Source organism: Leuciscus leuciscus (assembly GCF_965113295.1).
Source record: "Leuciscus leuciscus genome assembly, chromosome: 10".
Lineage (NCBI taxonomy): Eukaryota > Metazoa > Chordata > Actinopteri > Cypriniformes > Leuciscidae > Leuciscus > Leuciscus leuciscus.
In genome coordinates, this window is record NC_138734.1 from 33,578,206 (window position 1) to 33,594,583 (window position 16,378).

Genomic DNA, 16,378 nt, shown 5'->3' on the forward strand with positions numbered 1-16,378 from the left:
ATGGGGGTGGGTAAATTATCAGGAAATTGTTATTTGAAAGTGATCTACTTCTTTAAGCAGCTGTCAATGGAGGGACAGAAATCGCTCTGATTTGAGTAAAAAATTTCTTAATTTGTGTTCCGAAAAAGAATGAAAGTCTTAGTTTTACAGATTTGGAACGACATGAGGGTGAGCGAAAGACATGCTACGCAGTTCTATTTCTGTTTTGCAAACATTAAGTAATAATGAACATATTGGGATAAAAGCTTATAGGCTATAGTCCGGATGATATTGCGGCAGCGATGACGAATATTAAATGACTTTGAAACTAATGTTATGCTTCAAATAAAGATCTTATCTAATCTTATACATTGTTATGCCAGTAGGTGGCGACCAGTTACTGTTATAGGCCTATTTGATTTATCATCGAATCATTCATTCAAGAGATTAGTTCAAAACTCTGGACGAAACAAGTCTTCATTCATTAATTTCAAACGATATTTTACATAATTAATTCATTTTAATTAATACATATTTTTTAATAGTCTCATTTATAACATTTTAGACATTCAAAAATAGCCTTATACATTAAATAGAACATTTTGTTGATCAAGTAGATCACATGTTATGTTGTTTAGTTGTCTAAAGGCATCTTGACACAACTGATTTAAGGCTGCTCAGTGCCTCCTCAAAAATCAGTTTATAGACATAATGCTGCATAAAAGCCAAACTAAATTATGCCTGCTCTGACCTTTAGCCCCTAATATAAATGTATACTATTAAAATAGCTGTTTAAATGCATTTATTCCACCTCTTAGCAGCAACAGTCTGTGTAAAGACCCCTAATTGCCACTTCAGAAGCCCTTCTGTGCTACCTCTTTACAATGTAAATTTTGGCATAATGTTTTGTTTTCAGAATTGTTGGAGAACCAAGATCTCTATATAAAAAAATATTAAAAATTTAACAAAATCATAAATTAACAAGGATTTGGGACAATTATAATGCATTGTAATGTTTTATTATTTTAAAGACGTGGTGCGTCTCATCCAAGTTCTGTAAGCCACTTTAGGTATGCCTTTCTAGCACCCCCCAGCCTGTAGTTCTGTAACCCGCCGTATAGTTATATATAAAAAATAAAAATAAAATCATATTTAAATTTAGAAAAAATCAGTTTTAGACTGTTTCGGTCCTGGACGCTGATTCATTGGTCATGATTCATTCACAAATGAGATCAGTTGTTTTATTCCTGAATGAATCAGAGTTGTTGAAAGAATCTATTCAATGACTCATTTACAGATTGTGTCATTCACTTGGCATAATGATGTAACCTTCATAAAGAGTTACTGAAAATACCCACCACTGATGCACTGACTGACACGGACAAGTGATACAGGAAAATCAAAACCCTTTTTGAACACTGCTCAGCCAATTAAAATCGAGGCTCGGATTTAACTTTTTATAATGCTTGGCTTCAATGCAATAATAGCCAACTCCAGAGGCTGTAATTCCAGCTAACATTTTAATTCTTTGTGTACAGGAACTTGAACATTCCTCACATTCCAGGAAGCCTTTCAAGCCTATAGTATTTACTCAACTTCCTAAATGATAGCTCTTTCTACAAATGATTAACCATTTATTGGTGCTAGGTGCCATTTTAAAGAGAAATGGAGCATTAAGACCGTATTGGTGGTGATTTTTGCCTGATGTTTGTTAATGTTTAATCAACAAGAACAGACTTGTTTTACTCTCTGAATCGGCCAAAACCTCTGCAATTTACCTGTGGATGACTCAGCATTCCCCCCTCCAAAAAAAGAAGAAAGAAAATCCCCCACAGCCCACAACCAATTAACATTGGCCAATCCAAGAGTGACTAAACACTCACTCAGCTGGCTGTTTCATCTAAATATGCTGGATGTTTACGTAGGTTCAATAATGAACCAAATCAATTTAAGAACAGTGAGACAGGGGAGTCAGAGTGCACACTATTCTCATAATTGCTCCTGCTCGAAATAGCTTATGAATCTCCCCACAGAGATATATATGTTGAGCTTGGTTGATTTAATGGGAATTGCACACTGAGTCATTGAATTGTCTGCCGTCTGTATTTCAAAGCTTTGTCTTCCTGATCTTTGGATCGAGTTTAACAGCTTTGGCTCATAGGCTTAAATAGCATTACAAAATAAGGTAAAAGATTTAGTAAGTGCCACATGACCCAGCCATCAAACTGTAAGCAATATAAATAAAATATGAAAAGCAATGCTGAATATGATTGACCTTTTGAGAAGATTCATGCCCCTATTCACTGTCACAGCATTAACCTTATCCACGAAGCTGATAATAGACTCCTGACTACTGCATCAGTCATCCTTGCATGCTTTTCTATCGTTCTGTTGTATACTGCATTCCGACACTATCATTTTTTCCCGCATCAGCCTCATAGAAGGCGGCAAGCCAGACTAATGCTTTCATTCTTTAAAGATTTTGCTACTTCAGCAAGGCTTTCTATTTTTTCCCTGCATTTTAAAGATTAAACTTTAGGGAAGCAGGGAGGACCCACCCAATGATTTTTGGTTCCCAGAATAATAATTCATAAACTGAATGTTAGTTTATGGTTGTATAACTAAAACTTAAAAGGAATGTTTTTTAGAATGTTAGGAGCTTGTTTCCAAAATGAGTAAGCATCCTAAATGGAGAGTCTATATGCTGTCTGTTACATGTCTGCTATTTCGTTTTTTTTCGTGCTTTCCTATGCTGGAGAGAGATGTAGCCTAAGTGTTTCCCATGGGTGATGAAGGAGTTGATCATCCTATTGTTGCCCTGGGCACACCCTGCGTCATATACCAATGAGAGTGCCTGTGTAATTATTGCTACCAATTACTGGCAGCTGAATTAGAAGAAGACAAGGTTATAAAAGCCACTTGTGGTGTGAGGGGAGGGAATGCAGAATCAAGGCTGGTGAGTTGAGTTGCTGGTGCAATTCCATGCTCTTTTATGTCCCATGCACTGTTCTTATTTTTTCATTCTGTCTACTTCCGCGCACACGCACACACGTGTATAATTAGATTTAAATGATATATGTAAAAAAATATTTTGAATACAATCTGAGATCACGGTAAAAACAAAGGATACAAAATTGAATTTAACCTGGAAATGAAGTTACAAAAAATAAATAAAAAATAATAGAGACATGATTATGTACAATGATTAACTATTTCAGATTCTGCACTATTTCTATGTTGCTAATCAAATAAGTAAATTTGTCACATTGGTCATGTAAACTCATGTAAAAAAGGTCAGATGTTCTTGTTGCCATTGTTGTGTTGGAAGGCTCTTTGGAACATTCCGAATACTATCATAAGATATTATGAAATTCATAGTTTTCACTTGAATTATTCTGGCATAATTTGTAATGGAATTTCACTACTGCTATGACTTTTGGACCCCATTGTATTCTTCAGCCAGGTTAGGCCTACTGAAAGTTACTGTGACACAATATCATGTTCTTTTGACACATTTTAATGACTTTTTTTTTTTTAAACCAATGCTTTATTTCATACAGAGCGTATCTGCCTGCGACAGCTTTAACGTCAAGTAATAAACGGAGGCCGATGCGAGTGATCTGAATCGGCGCATCAAAGAGAAATGCATTGCTTATGCTCTCCCTGGAATGACAGAGGGAAACGGCTGAAGGTAAAGTTAGACAGATTTATAGAGTGTTTTTTTATTGGCCTATTAGAAATCACTCAGGTCTTATTGAGGCTGATAATGGAGGGAAATATAAAACAGGCCGGCTAACTTTGTTAGTTGGCACCGTTCCTAGTCTTCCTCATTACTGAGGCATTGTGATGGCATTTTGAAATCGCACAAATACACACTTCCATACATTGATGTTTCCTTCCAAAACCTGCAGAAATAAAGGTATGAAGATCCAAAAACTACAAGAAACACATGCAAACCAACCGCCCATACAAAACAAATAGTCGACAATATACATATGTTTACATGTTGAACAATGGATGGGACTATTGTTGCTTCTAGCAAAATACAGTACACATTCTCCCCATTAGATATACACTGATTTCCCTGACTCTTTACTGGAAAGGAAATTCAACAGATGTCAATAATAAGTGGGCACATTCTTTAGTTTGCTCTAGCAATAAAAAGACTTTAGTGAATTGCTATTTATATGAAACTCTTTTTATAATTGCTATTGAAAACCATTTTCTTCTTCACTATACCAGAAAATTACAGTGAACATGCTGTGTGCCTCACTCCGCACGCTTTTGTGTGCTGACAATATTAGCATTAGTTAGTTAAAATGTCCCTCGTAGCGCACAGCTGTGCTGTTTAATTAACATAATTTCCTCAGCCACACACTCACTAATTGCTATTAAAATCGTAACACCGCTCTCTGCTTAAAATGGACAATGTCTTGCAAGTAAATGTTTTTATTGCCAGGTTTCAGGCTGGAAATACTTACAGGAGGATCTGAAAGACGAAAGAAACAGGCGTTGAAATCTCTTTAGCATTAGCGTTTATGCCAGAACTTTGAATACTGTACTTGTCCAGGGATGTCCACGATTTAAAAAATGGATGATGTTTACTTACTCGTTCGTAAGAAACCAAGAAAAAAAAACGTCCTTCATCTTTTCTGCAGGGAGGTTTGCGTAAGCCATTAGACTAAATGCTGATTAGATATCGCATGATGTCCTTTAGGTTTTATATTTGATTAATGTTTGGCAGTTTGCTTATAATAAATGCTTCTGAACTGTCTGTGCCCTTTAAAGAATCTAAAAAAAAAACATACTCAACAGTTATATTATATTAAAGAAACAGGCATTTGGTTTAGCTCATCGACCTTTGTAAATAACAGAGCAACATTACAGTAATTAATGGAAATATTCTCTAATGTCACTTCTTCTTCTTGTCTGGACCATTAGTATGTCTGGGGCACAAAAACCCAGGCCTGTCTTCAAATATGACAGGTCAGTCTTTCCATATTGCTCCATACTGGAACCAGCAGGGAAAAAAAAATCCACAAAACCTTCCATTGCTACTGTATATATACTGTATATAATATAAAGCACAGCAATGGAAACAAAATAAGAGAAATGGGAAATTATAAATAGACAAGATCGACTGGTAACCTGCACACATTAGTATTATGTCTATCCTCTGGAATCAGACAGACACAGTGACGCTGTCACAGACTTTTCAGCCAACATCTCATTCCCAAACAAAAATAAATAAATAAATGAACAAAGGTTATACAAAAGACTATACAAAAGATTGTAATTCAAGCACATGCCTAATATTCAACAATTGGTCATAGTCATCCTGTGGTATGATTCATCGCAACAGACAGACAGACATATTTCTCATAAACTTTCTGTTTATGTAATCCATCAAAGGATCCCTAATCTCTTTTTGGGTGGATGAAATCTGCAGCTTAAGAACATCATCATGTATGTTTTTTTGTTGTTGTTGTTTTTTTACTTTATAAAGACGAAGAAAACATTTTGTTGGCTGCTTGTAATCCAGGCTTGATCTTTCCGCTCGAGATCACTTTACCCATTGAAAACTTCAATGCTTTTTTTCCTAATAAGGTGTAAGTAATAAGCCCCTGGAACCATTTCAGTACTCCAGTCAAGCATTAAAACACAATTTCGTTTCAGGTTTTTTTTGCACTTTACAGTCTGGCATGTTATATTTGTTGACAAATGATCTTGGGGAGCAAAGGTAATTAGGAAATGCACCCCAAGGGATGTCGTGGCACACCTTCCCTTTTAATGTGAAGAGACATTGGTGCACTTTGTAAATGTTTTGGAAAAATGTGATCATGTGACGCTCGATATATAAAACGTCTAATGTCAGTGGAAGCTTGGGTGTGAATTTGTGCTATTTATCACTGATGTTATAGGGTGGAGAGAAAAAAATGAATTGGGTAGTTCATTTATGTACCAAATCCATGAGGTTTGCAAAACTCATTGACCTAAAATGGATATGACCGGCAGTTTTTAACCCCTTCTCTGTATAGCCATGAGCTGACACTGGCCTCTTTTTACCCTCCCTTCATGTTTCACACCTCTCTCAGAAATCTGATAGGATTAGATGAAAACCGGTCTGGTTCCCTGTGGAGTTATTTCTCTCCTGCTATGGACATGTGACTGTATATTTTGCCTCAGGACAACACAATATGTGTTTATGCAAATGGAAAAATGCATGGAATTACAACATTGAAGAAATTACTAAAAACTGTGATATATTTAGTATAAATATAAATGTTTAAAATATCAAAATGTTGACTAACTATAAAAAAAAAAGTTTTCAATTTGTCGTGTTAATAATAAAATGTTATGATATATTTATAGAATTTATCAATTACAGTATTTCTTGGTCAAAACAAAATTTTTATATATCAAACTCTGAAAAGCCTATATAAAAGGCTGTTTTATTGTCAGGTTTGTGGCAACATTCCTCAAAATAGCACAAAAAGGTAAATTTGTGTTTAATGAAACTTATTTTTCGAGTAGCCTAAATAATAAACTTACTTTGAGAAAAATTTACTGGAGTAAAATGTGACGACTAGCTTAAGAACGAAAAGGGTTCTCTATTCTTCTTGGAGTTTATCATTAAACATTCTCACAGGTATTTTTATAGCACATAGTATGTGGGCCAGTCTTAACAAATGCCACATGAAAAGACCCATTATCCAACACTTTCCTAACGTATACTAAAACAAAAGCCAGACAATATTTTGAAAAAGCCTCCATTGCTACAAGTCTTCGCTGGAGATGGGGGGTCTGTGCATGTGTGCCGATTCAGCCACATGAAAGCTTCCACTTCTGAGTGCATGTCTGCAGCTTTGCGCTCAGGGTGGCGAGAGAGAGCACAGTGGAACCCTGAGGAATAAGATAAGGAAGAACAAAGCTTGCTTTTCCACAGTGTCAAAACAAAGTCTTCCCACTTCACCCTCAGGCTCGGCCGCATTTAACACTACAAGGGAGACTATACAGTCTGAAGGAGGCTGAGGAATTAGAACACACTCTAGACATAACTATTCGTTGGATTGTGTTTTTTTTTGTTTGTTTTTTTGCACCAAACACGTTTTGGGTCAGTTTGGGCAGGGTGATGGGGATGGAAGTGCTTGTGAAGGATAAATTCAGGCAGTAAATTACTCTTGAAAACCTAAGCAAACATCAATATAAAGTACTTTTATTCAATTAACAAAATTGCCATGCAGTGGTGCTTGTAAAAACAATTACTGCTTCATAAATAAATAAGTAAATAAATAAGCAAGCATGAGAGGAAATCATTAAAGTTAGTATATTCAGTCTATGGATAAAACCTTAAACTATTGCCAGACAGTATAAGAAAGCGTGTTTGTTTTCAAGGCATTTTAATTGGTTTTATTAATTTTTTTTGTTTTCAAACCATTAGGACTAAATATACTGAGGGCGCTTTCACACTTGGCTCGATTGCCTGTTCCGAACCCGAGTTCGATTGCTCCGCCCCCGCCCCCGCCGGACCTTTGGTTTTGTTTTCAAAGAAAAGATACAGAAACACACTTGCGTCTGCCTGCCGCAAAATTTAGAAAATGTCATAAAACATTTTTTGTTTTCGTCAGCCCATACATCTAACAAGGTTTCAATTTCTTCTGATGACCAAAGTAAACCCTTTCCGCTCATCTTGAAAGTGGCGCATGTGTGACTGACGACTGTCCTGTCGACCACATTATATGTCATCAATAGCGGTTCACTTCCGCGATTTGGTACGATTGCTTTCATAGATATCATATAATAAAGGCTAGATGTCTCGTATGCGCTGCTGGCCAATGGAGGTCGACGTCCGCACACGGCGGCCATCTTGCCATAGGGAGCTCGCTCACTCGTAACATTGTGTTTTAATGGTGCATGTACTTTTAAATAACCATAACTTGCTACATTTTCTACCAATTTTCAAACAGTTTAGTTTGTTATAAACGTCAGAGATGTAGTTATGACACTGCATACATATGAATAATTAAGAAAATATGCAATTTCAACATGTTCCAGCGTTCAGAATTATAGCCACGTTAATAACGTTTGTAAGAAACCAAGCCGTTTGTAACCGTTTGGATTTGTCTTCGTGCTGATCACTCACCTTACTTCAGATACCACAGAGCTCGCCAGAAAGCTTCCCTGTGACAAGATGGCCGCCGGTGATGCCGTTCGAGACTCCGCCTTAAGACATCTAGCCTTATATGGATATCTATGATTGCTTTCATATCAGCAGCGAACCGTACTGGAGTTCACATGAACCGTACCCCAGACCACCCTTTTTAAGCGCACTCGAGTACGGTTCGCGGGTGCGCACCCGAGTTCGGAAGACAGCGTTCACATCATCCAAACGAACCGAACTCTGACGTCATTCGAACCCGGTGCTCACCAAAAGTGCTAGTGTGAAAGCGCCCTGAAAATAATGATGACTGTCAATCTGTCAAATGACCAAAAATCATTATGAGTTTCATAAAAGTAGGCCATGAAACATTTCATAATTCTTTTCCATTTACTGAAAGTGAATGGGGATTCGGGCTGCTCCCTCCTCAATTGTCACATGCAACAGAAGGGAAGATTATTGATAAATAAAGGCTTCAAGTTCCACATTCAAAGATATTCTATGACTTCAGAAGAAATGGAATATATAAGAAAAGTTTGTATGACTACTTTTTTATTCTTGTTATTCAGCCTAGGTCCCTATTTACTTTCATTTGAAATGAGTAGCCAGTACATTTATAAACATTTATCCTTTTGTGTTCCAAGAAAGAAAGTCATGAAGGAACAATTTTTTGGCTGAACCATTCATTTTAAGTCAAAGACAGATCACCATGTGAGTATTTGGTTTAATAAAAATGCCAGGCCATAAAGGGCACAATGGAGGGTGTTGTACTCATAAAATGAAGGCTTTCACTCTCTAGTTCAAACCCTCAGATTAGAGGCATTAAAGGCGATGGAAGAGAAATGAGGTACAAGGATGGTTCAGAAAGCAGAGGAAGCACACTGCCGCTTTGACAGCTGGAACCCATGCCGGGTGTCTGTTTCCAGGGTTGCACACGTGTGCATGAACACACACGATGGTACTTGGATGCACTCACAGAAGGGATAGGTCTCAACCTTTTTCCCCTCTTGTGGCAGCATTGTGCGTAATTCAGCAGGTGTTCCCAATAACCCGGCTGACATCATCCTCCAACACAAAGGCACATCAAGCGTATAGTCTGCCAAAGAAAGCAAAACTAGAGGCATCGCAGCAAGAAAGGTCAGAATACAAAAATACTTTTAACAGGACATACTTCAACTACCACAGTCCTCCTTGGGCAACCAATTTTACAAGAGGAACAATGTCGTAAAAATTAAGGGAATATTATCCATGTACTAATGCATAATTTGGTTAGTTTTAAATATAATTAGTTTCTTTTTAGTTTATATTTAATTATATTGAATATAATTATATACATTTAAATACATTAAATTATATATTTATGTACTTAAAAATATATTAGTATATAGTATTAGGTATAGTATTATATAATATAGTATTAGGTTTATTTTTATAATATAATATAATTTATAAATGTAATTAATTATTTTTGTTCATATTACATTAATTTTTAATTATATTTATATTTGCACAAACTTAAGTTGAGTTAATGGAAAAGGATTTGAGTTTAGTTTTACAAAATTATACAGCACTTCATTTCAAGTGGTCAGTCAAACTGATCATGATGAAACATAACTTCTACAACTTTGTTGTGTTTCACTTCGGCAAGTGTGCTTACAATACACATTCCATTCCCAGTGATATCCTATCTTTACAGTCCCTCAGGGTTACATCAATTCACTTTTTTACAGGGGGAATCTGGGCCAGCGCTCCAGAGCCTGCCTTGTCTTCTCTCTGGAGACAGTCTAACTCCTGTGTCCTGCTCACAATAACCAAGGAAATGGTCCATGAACATTGTCATTAGACTTTGTTTCATTTCCCTGATAGTGGTCCAATTGTATTAATAAGTATTAAATTAATCTATGGTTATGACATTTGAACCATTTTTAAAAAGTAGTGTCTTTAGGGCATTTACCACTTATCTACTTTGGTGTTTTGTAAAAAGTGAAAATGAATGTAATATCCGAAGATAAAATCACAGGGAGACATTCCGCCCTAGATGTCTGGCCTTATATTGAGTGCAATAGAATCATAGCAGCCATTCACTACTAGGACACCAATTTCATTACACATTCCCTGTGAGTACATAGCCTACTGTTCAATGTAATTTTAGAGTAGTGATAGAGTAGCTAGTAGCTCTCTCTTCAGGTTACACAGTTGCGCCTGTAGGTGGTGACAATTGACTGTCTTTTTGAATGAATTATTGAATCACTCAACCAAATCGATTTGTTAAAAAACGCTGTTTATTCAGGAATGAATTCCTGTGTTGCTCACAGATGTGTAGCCTGATTCAACTTCATTTGGAACTGTCTTCGTTGGAAAAAGTAATTCAATATTAACTTGATGTTTACTAAACTGTTGTATAAAAGCAATATTTTTCTGTTGGCCTGGAATCCTATGAGTGAGGTGTTGGGGTGCACATTTGGCCATGCAGTGTTTATAAAAGAAAGCAGAAAAGTGTGCACGGTATTTAAAAGAACAATACAAATAAAACACCATTAGATTGCTTTCAGGCTAACATGACAAAAACACATCTAGAGGAGTCTTGCTCAAATTGGATTTGACTAAGAATTGATTTGCTATGTATATTGTAGAAGCTTTAGAGCTAATCAAAATGTCACGCTTTAATATAGTCCCTCTTCAAAACTAGGCTACATGATTCATTTCTGTGAAGCTGTCTGTTGAGATAAAGAGACTCATGTGCTGCAAACAACCTAAAGTACTGCATTACACCTCAAGAACTCTCACGCTGTCTCTTATTTGGTCTGTATTCACGAGTTCACACTTGCATAATCAGATATAAAATATGCATATTTGGCGTGCTGTCCGAGGAGAGGGCTCTGAGCTCGAAATTTGGCCCAAACCCAGAGCACACATAGATTTCTATTTTACACCTGAAAGAAATTTTAATAAAACCTTGAATTATTTTACTATTAACTGTGCAGTTTTGTTGTTGGAGATAGCCAGTTTGGTTGAACTGTGAAATATTTCTCTAAGCCCTCACTCTGGACTTCAACAGGAAATGTTGACCATTGACTCCAGAGGAAACCACTCCCATACAGTATACAAAAGCAAGAGGAAAGAGACCCACAAACGTCAGTATCAGTGTATCTCAGAGATACGAAGGGCTTCACAGACCTGGTGGGACATTGATTTGTTGCCCACGGTCACTGATTTTGTTTTACCCAGTGCAAACTTCTTTGAGGTCAATATGATTTTGGGGGGATTTTTTTTAATACTTTTATTTAAAGAATCCTGAAAAAAACGCTATCACAGCTTCCACAAAATTACTAAGCGGCACAACAGTCAAATTTATTTAGTGAAATTGGTTTTTTTTTACTTGTTTTTTTACTCAAATATTACTTAAGGTTCATTGTTCCTTAAAACAGTTAGTGAATTCAATAACTGAGTATATTAAGCACTCAAACGGAATGAGTTACAGCAGGGTTCTAGTTCCCAGCATGCTTTGCTTCCAACTGTTAAAGGAGTTAAAATGAGTGTTATTTTATGTTTTCGATCAATATTAATATTGGGGGTGATCTGTTAGGGTTAGATGTTCTGAAAATGTTGGCAACCAGTTTCCTCAAATGGTTTGAGTTACCTTAACTTGGGTTTTAAAGTCGTTTTCAACATGATTTCTGAAGAATGATTTCTGAAGGATCATGTGACAGTGAAGACTGGAGTAATGATGCTGAAAATATGTTTCTTGAATTTTGCATTCTTAAAATTGGTTCAAAAATGTATGTTGTCATCAATAAAAAACAACATAATGACATACATAGGACAGTTATTTAGAACTACGCATGAGGTCAAAGGTCCTGATCACCATGGGTAGGGTAGACCCAGTCATTCAGAAGTTTTTACTTAAAATGGAATGTAAAGTCCATATAGAGGCTTAGTTACTACCAGCTAGTTTGTAACTAACTCTGTACTTTATTCGGTTGCATTTGTTCTTAAGGCAGAATGTAGCTAGTTGCTCGTAAGCTTCTTGTAAAGTAATGCGTCGAGCTTATTGATGCATTGCAGTCAGATGCTGTTTTATTCCAACCATTACTCCTGACTGGAGGTTTCCGTAAATATTTAATTTATACAGAGTTACGTTTCAACTAAGTTTAATGGTGCAAAAATTAAAATATTTATATATATAAAAATAATTGTATACATATAAAAAATATTTAGTAGAAAGTTGTAACTTAGTGCCCATTTACTAGATGAAACTAGGCTAAGTTGTAATTTACACTTACAGCTAGTGCAACCGGCCCCATGAATGGTTAAAAATGGCTTTAAAATATCTGTTCATTGTAGTGGACACCAGGGTTAATGTTAGTTGAAGGCTAGTTTTAGTATTCTGTCCATGGAACCACTAAGCCTGCAAAGTACATTTGCACTGTGTATACCGTAGTATACTATCAAGACAAAACACTTAGTTGCCATAGTGATTTTTTAAGTGTGGGTTTTGGTTTGTAGGATGAGAGCTTGACATGCTTTTAGGAAATGAACATCAACTTCTCTATATCATATATACAACAAGCCGGGGAGGAGAGGACTGAGGATGAAGTTCATCAAGACTAGTGTTATGCCCAGCACATTCTAGAGAAAGCCAGGAAGAGCAAGAAAAAGCGAGACGGGGCATCCATGTGATCAAAGGCATGTCGTGCAAGATCTCAACCGGGCCAGGATGGGTTCTCCGTAATTGGTACTTCAAACCCTACAAGTGCTGAGAGTGAACATCTCAGTTCAAAGTCTTCATCACAGACACTTCTGAATATACCTGCAGCATCTGTGTTTGTGCGTTCACTCAGCGGCGTAGCCCCTCGTGTTTTGATCTCGAGTGAATCAAAAGATTAAAAGCAAATGAAGAAATGCTCATCTTGAAGATGCATTCATCAACGAGGATAATATGAAATGTGCTATTGAGGTGGAATAACCTGCCTTGATTCCAGTGGGACTTAAAAACAAGCCAATATGATAATATTTAGATAATTTAGATAATATATTTAATAGATTTATATTATCTATTTTTAGATTTGATAGATAATATAAATGGAATCTGAAGTAAAGTTAATATATTCACTAACACAAATAATATTCATAAGAAGCGTTGATTTTATTTATTTTTAAAAATCAGTTCATTATAATTTTCAATTGTAGATGAGCACCACCAATGTCTCCTCTGCCCATACGAATCAGCAGAAACAAGATGGGGTCATGGCTTTAAGCTGATTAGCTGTAATGGATAAACTCTCTGTGCTGTAGGCAATCAGAGTGTATGCGTGCAGAGAGGGTCTCGGAGGAAGAGATTGGAAGACGAGGACCAGTCTTTGAGGAAGACTCAAGCACAGAGGGTGAGGTGGCAAAAGCAATGTTTATAAGCAGCTAATCAGTGAGACACACCAGGGTTATGAGGGCCGGTGGAGAGGAGAAGGGACAGGAAAATGTCTCGGCTTCATGCAAACTCATGTAAAAACATCAAATCCTTCTTATAAACCAACATGGAAAGAATATGTCTTTCTTGCCAGATTGGCATTAGAAAAACTCATGGCAACAATCCAAAAACTGCCTTAATCCTTCCGGTTAACCAGCATTTTTGAATAGTTACGTCTGATCGCTTGTTCCGCCAAGATAGCTGCCTGTCAAGTTAAGTTCTCTCAGAGGCACTTGTTTCTATCTAGTAAATGTCCTAATCTATTTCCTTCCTCTTTTGTATCTCGACATGCAACCCCCTTGGCCTCTCTCTCTCTCTCTCTCTGTATAATAAGAGGTTTGCTGATGAGTCTTAGCGAACACCTGTGGCAAAGCAAATGCTCTGAGAAACAACAGCCGTAATAAGACTACATTAACGTCTGAACCTGGCAAGACAGAGAAAAATATAGACGCACAGTAAAGGTGTTTCAGACCCACCATCACCTTCTGGGAATGATCTCTGGAGACAAACGACCACCCAAGAGAGGTCTATGCATGTGTGTGTGTTTGCCAATTGTTTCAAACCAGAGCTTTCAGCAGGCGTTTTCAGAGCCTTCATACAATTTAATTTACAGCACTGCAATAAAAATATTGCTGTGCCTCTATGTTTAGGGGAAGCAAGATTGATTGCCAATGTATGACAACCCTGAAGGCTTGGCTTTGTGTTCAAGTAAAATCACTGCACTTTATACATTCATCTTCTTGCCTTTCAACAGCTTGAATTGGAGTTTTGTGGCTTTCAGTCCATGTCTATTTGGTCTGAAGCCATCAATATACTCCTGAAAGTCCAACCCAATCACACGGGAAAACATAACTATTTTACGTGATATTATATGAATTCATACGATATTAATCGGATGAAAATGTAACTTTTTTTTAGAAAACAAGAATGTCCACTCCTAACCCCACCCCTAAACTTAACCGCCACTGGGGCGTAATCATACATATGATCATACCGATTTCCCAAAACGTTAAATATTCCCATGAGACTGTGTTGAAAATTTGATCAAATAAACTTAAAAGTTACAGACTTTCACTTCTTGGAACATGGACAAAAAAGGAACTTAAAAACAGCCAAACAGCTACTCTGTCTAGAATAAGAACATCCCTCCCTCAATACCACTTGAAAACAATGACTATCTTGTGTTTTTTAAATTAAAGCTGCGAGCAGCATTTGAGCGGGGTTCAAGCATTTAAGGCCTTTAAGCACAAAAGCATCAAAAGACATTAAGTTTTATTTAGAAAGCATTTAACCACTGACATCATAGATGGAAAAGACCATTTACAGCCAATTCAGGCAATTTACCATAGGAAATATATGGTTTTCAAAGCTTTTTTTCGTGAAGTTTTGAGTTTTTGTTCAGGATTTATAGGTTTTTGAGTGTATTTTGCCAAGCTCATTTTCTAAATGACCCTGTTATAGCCAACCAAATGCAAAAGTTATTATTTTTTTTTTATAATTATTGATCTAGAGCTTCCAGAGAATTGTACTGCACTGGTTTGGTTCCGATCGGGCGAAAAACCTAGGACTAGCTCGCAAAAGTAGGTTTTTAACATATTCGCGAATATTTAGTGAACGGGTTGATTGACAGCAGTGGTTCTTGAGGCAAAGTTGTACAGTATGAGGAGATCTATCAAATGATATGCATATTGTGTGGATGTGTGCAACATCACATGATTACAGAGCCATAAAATTCGTTAGCACCAACTAGTGGCCGATTTTTTCCAAAATTCTTACAGACCTCTAGGGCCATGAGCCGAACATGCCCATCGAGTGTCGTTCCGATCAGCCTCCATTAACCTTGTATAATAGGTACTCAAACTTCATTGGCCGATGGTGGCCATGTTTTTTGAGATGCGCCAATGTCCTCATAGACATACATGGCACCTTGGACCAAGACACGGCATACCAATTTTCACGGTCAGGTAGTCATAGCCCTTTTTATGCGATTTTTTTACTGTGACCTCAGATTGAACTCTTAGACGTGTACAAATTTTGGTTTGTTTCCAATTTCTGCACTGGTTTGCACATTTCTGCACTGGTTTGGTTCCAATCGGGGCGAAAAACCTAGGACTAGTTCGCAAAAGTAGGTTTTTGACAAAATTCAAAATGGCGGAAATATTCGATACCGGAAATGAAATCGGATATATACGTTTTGTCCGTCTTGAGCCAAGGATTACAGTGATATAAGACACTTGAGACTACGACAAACCTACTTTTGCTTGCTGTAGCGCCACCTATTGGCCAATCTGGGTCATACTCTCTCAACTTCTCCTTGATTTTTGTACTACCATCTGGCCAAGTTTCAAGTCTCCAGCCTTTACGGTTTGGGCTGCACAATGTGTTTTACGGCAGAATAATAATAATACAAACCCTTACAATAACAATAGGGTTTCAGCACTACGCGCTTGAACCCCTAATTGCAGTTTTAGGATATGAACTCATGAATTAACTATAAAAAGTTATGAGCATTTACTGATATATCCCACCACAATGCAGTTTTAATACCAAATACATCAACACATGAAAGAAAAATGCACCCGTTAAGTGATTTCAGAGTGTCTTTTAAATTAAAAACTAAAATATTGAGAGTTGATGCTAAACTTTACAACTCTTTATTATATACCAAACAAAACTGAAGCAAGACCGCACAATTTTCTCATTAATTATTGCCTTGGGTGATAATTTAACAACAAAAAAATTAATTCAAATTGTTTGGTCAGATGGCATCACCCTTT

At 36.8% G+C, this 16,378-nt stretch overlaps 1 long non-coding RNA gene across 1 annotated transcript in view; it reads right to left on the reverse strand.

Annotated features, from left to right (window-relative positions):
* The window catches only part of LOC309507683, a 203,015-nt gene that overhangs the window by 152,256 nt on the left and 34,381 nt on the right, over positions 1 to 16,378 (reverse strand). The gene's annotated exons all lie outside the window — the stretch shown is intronic.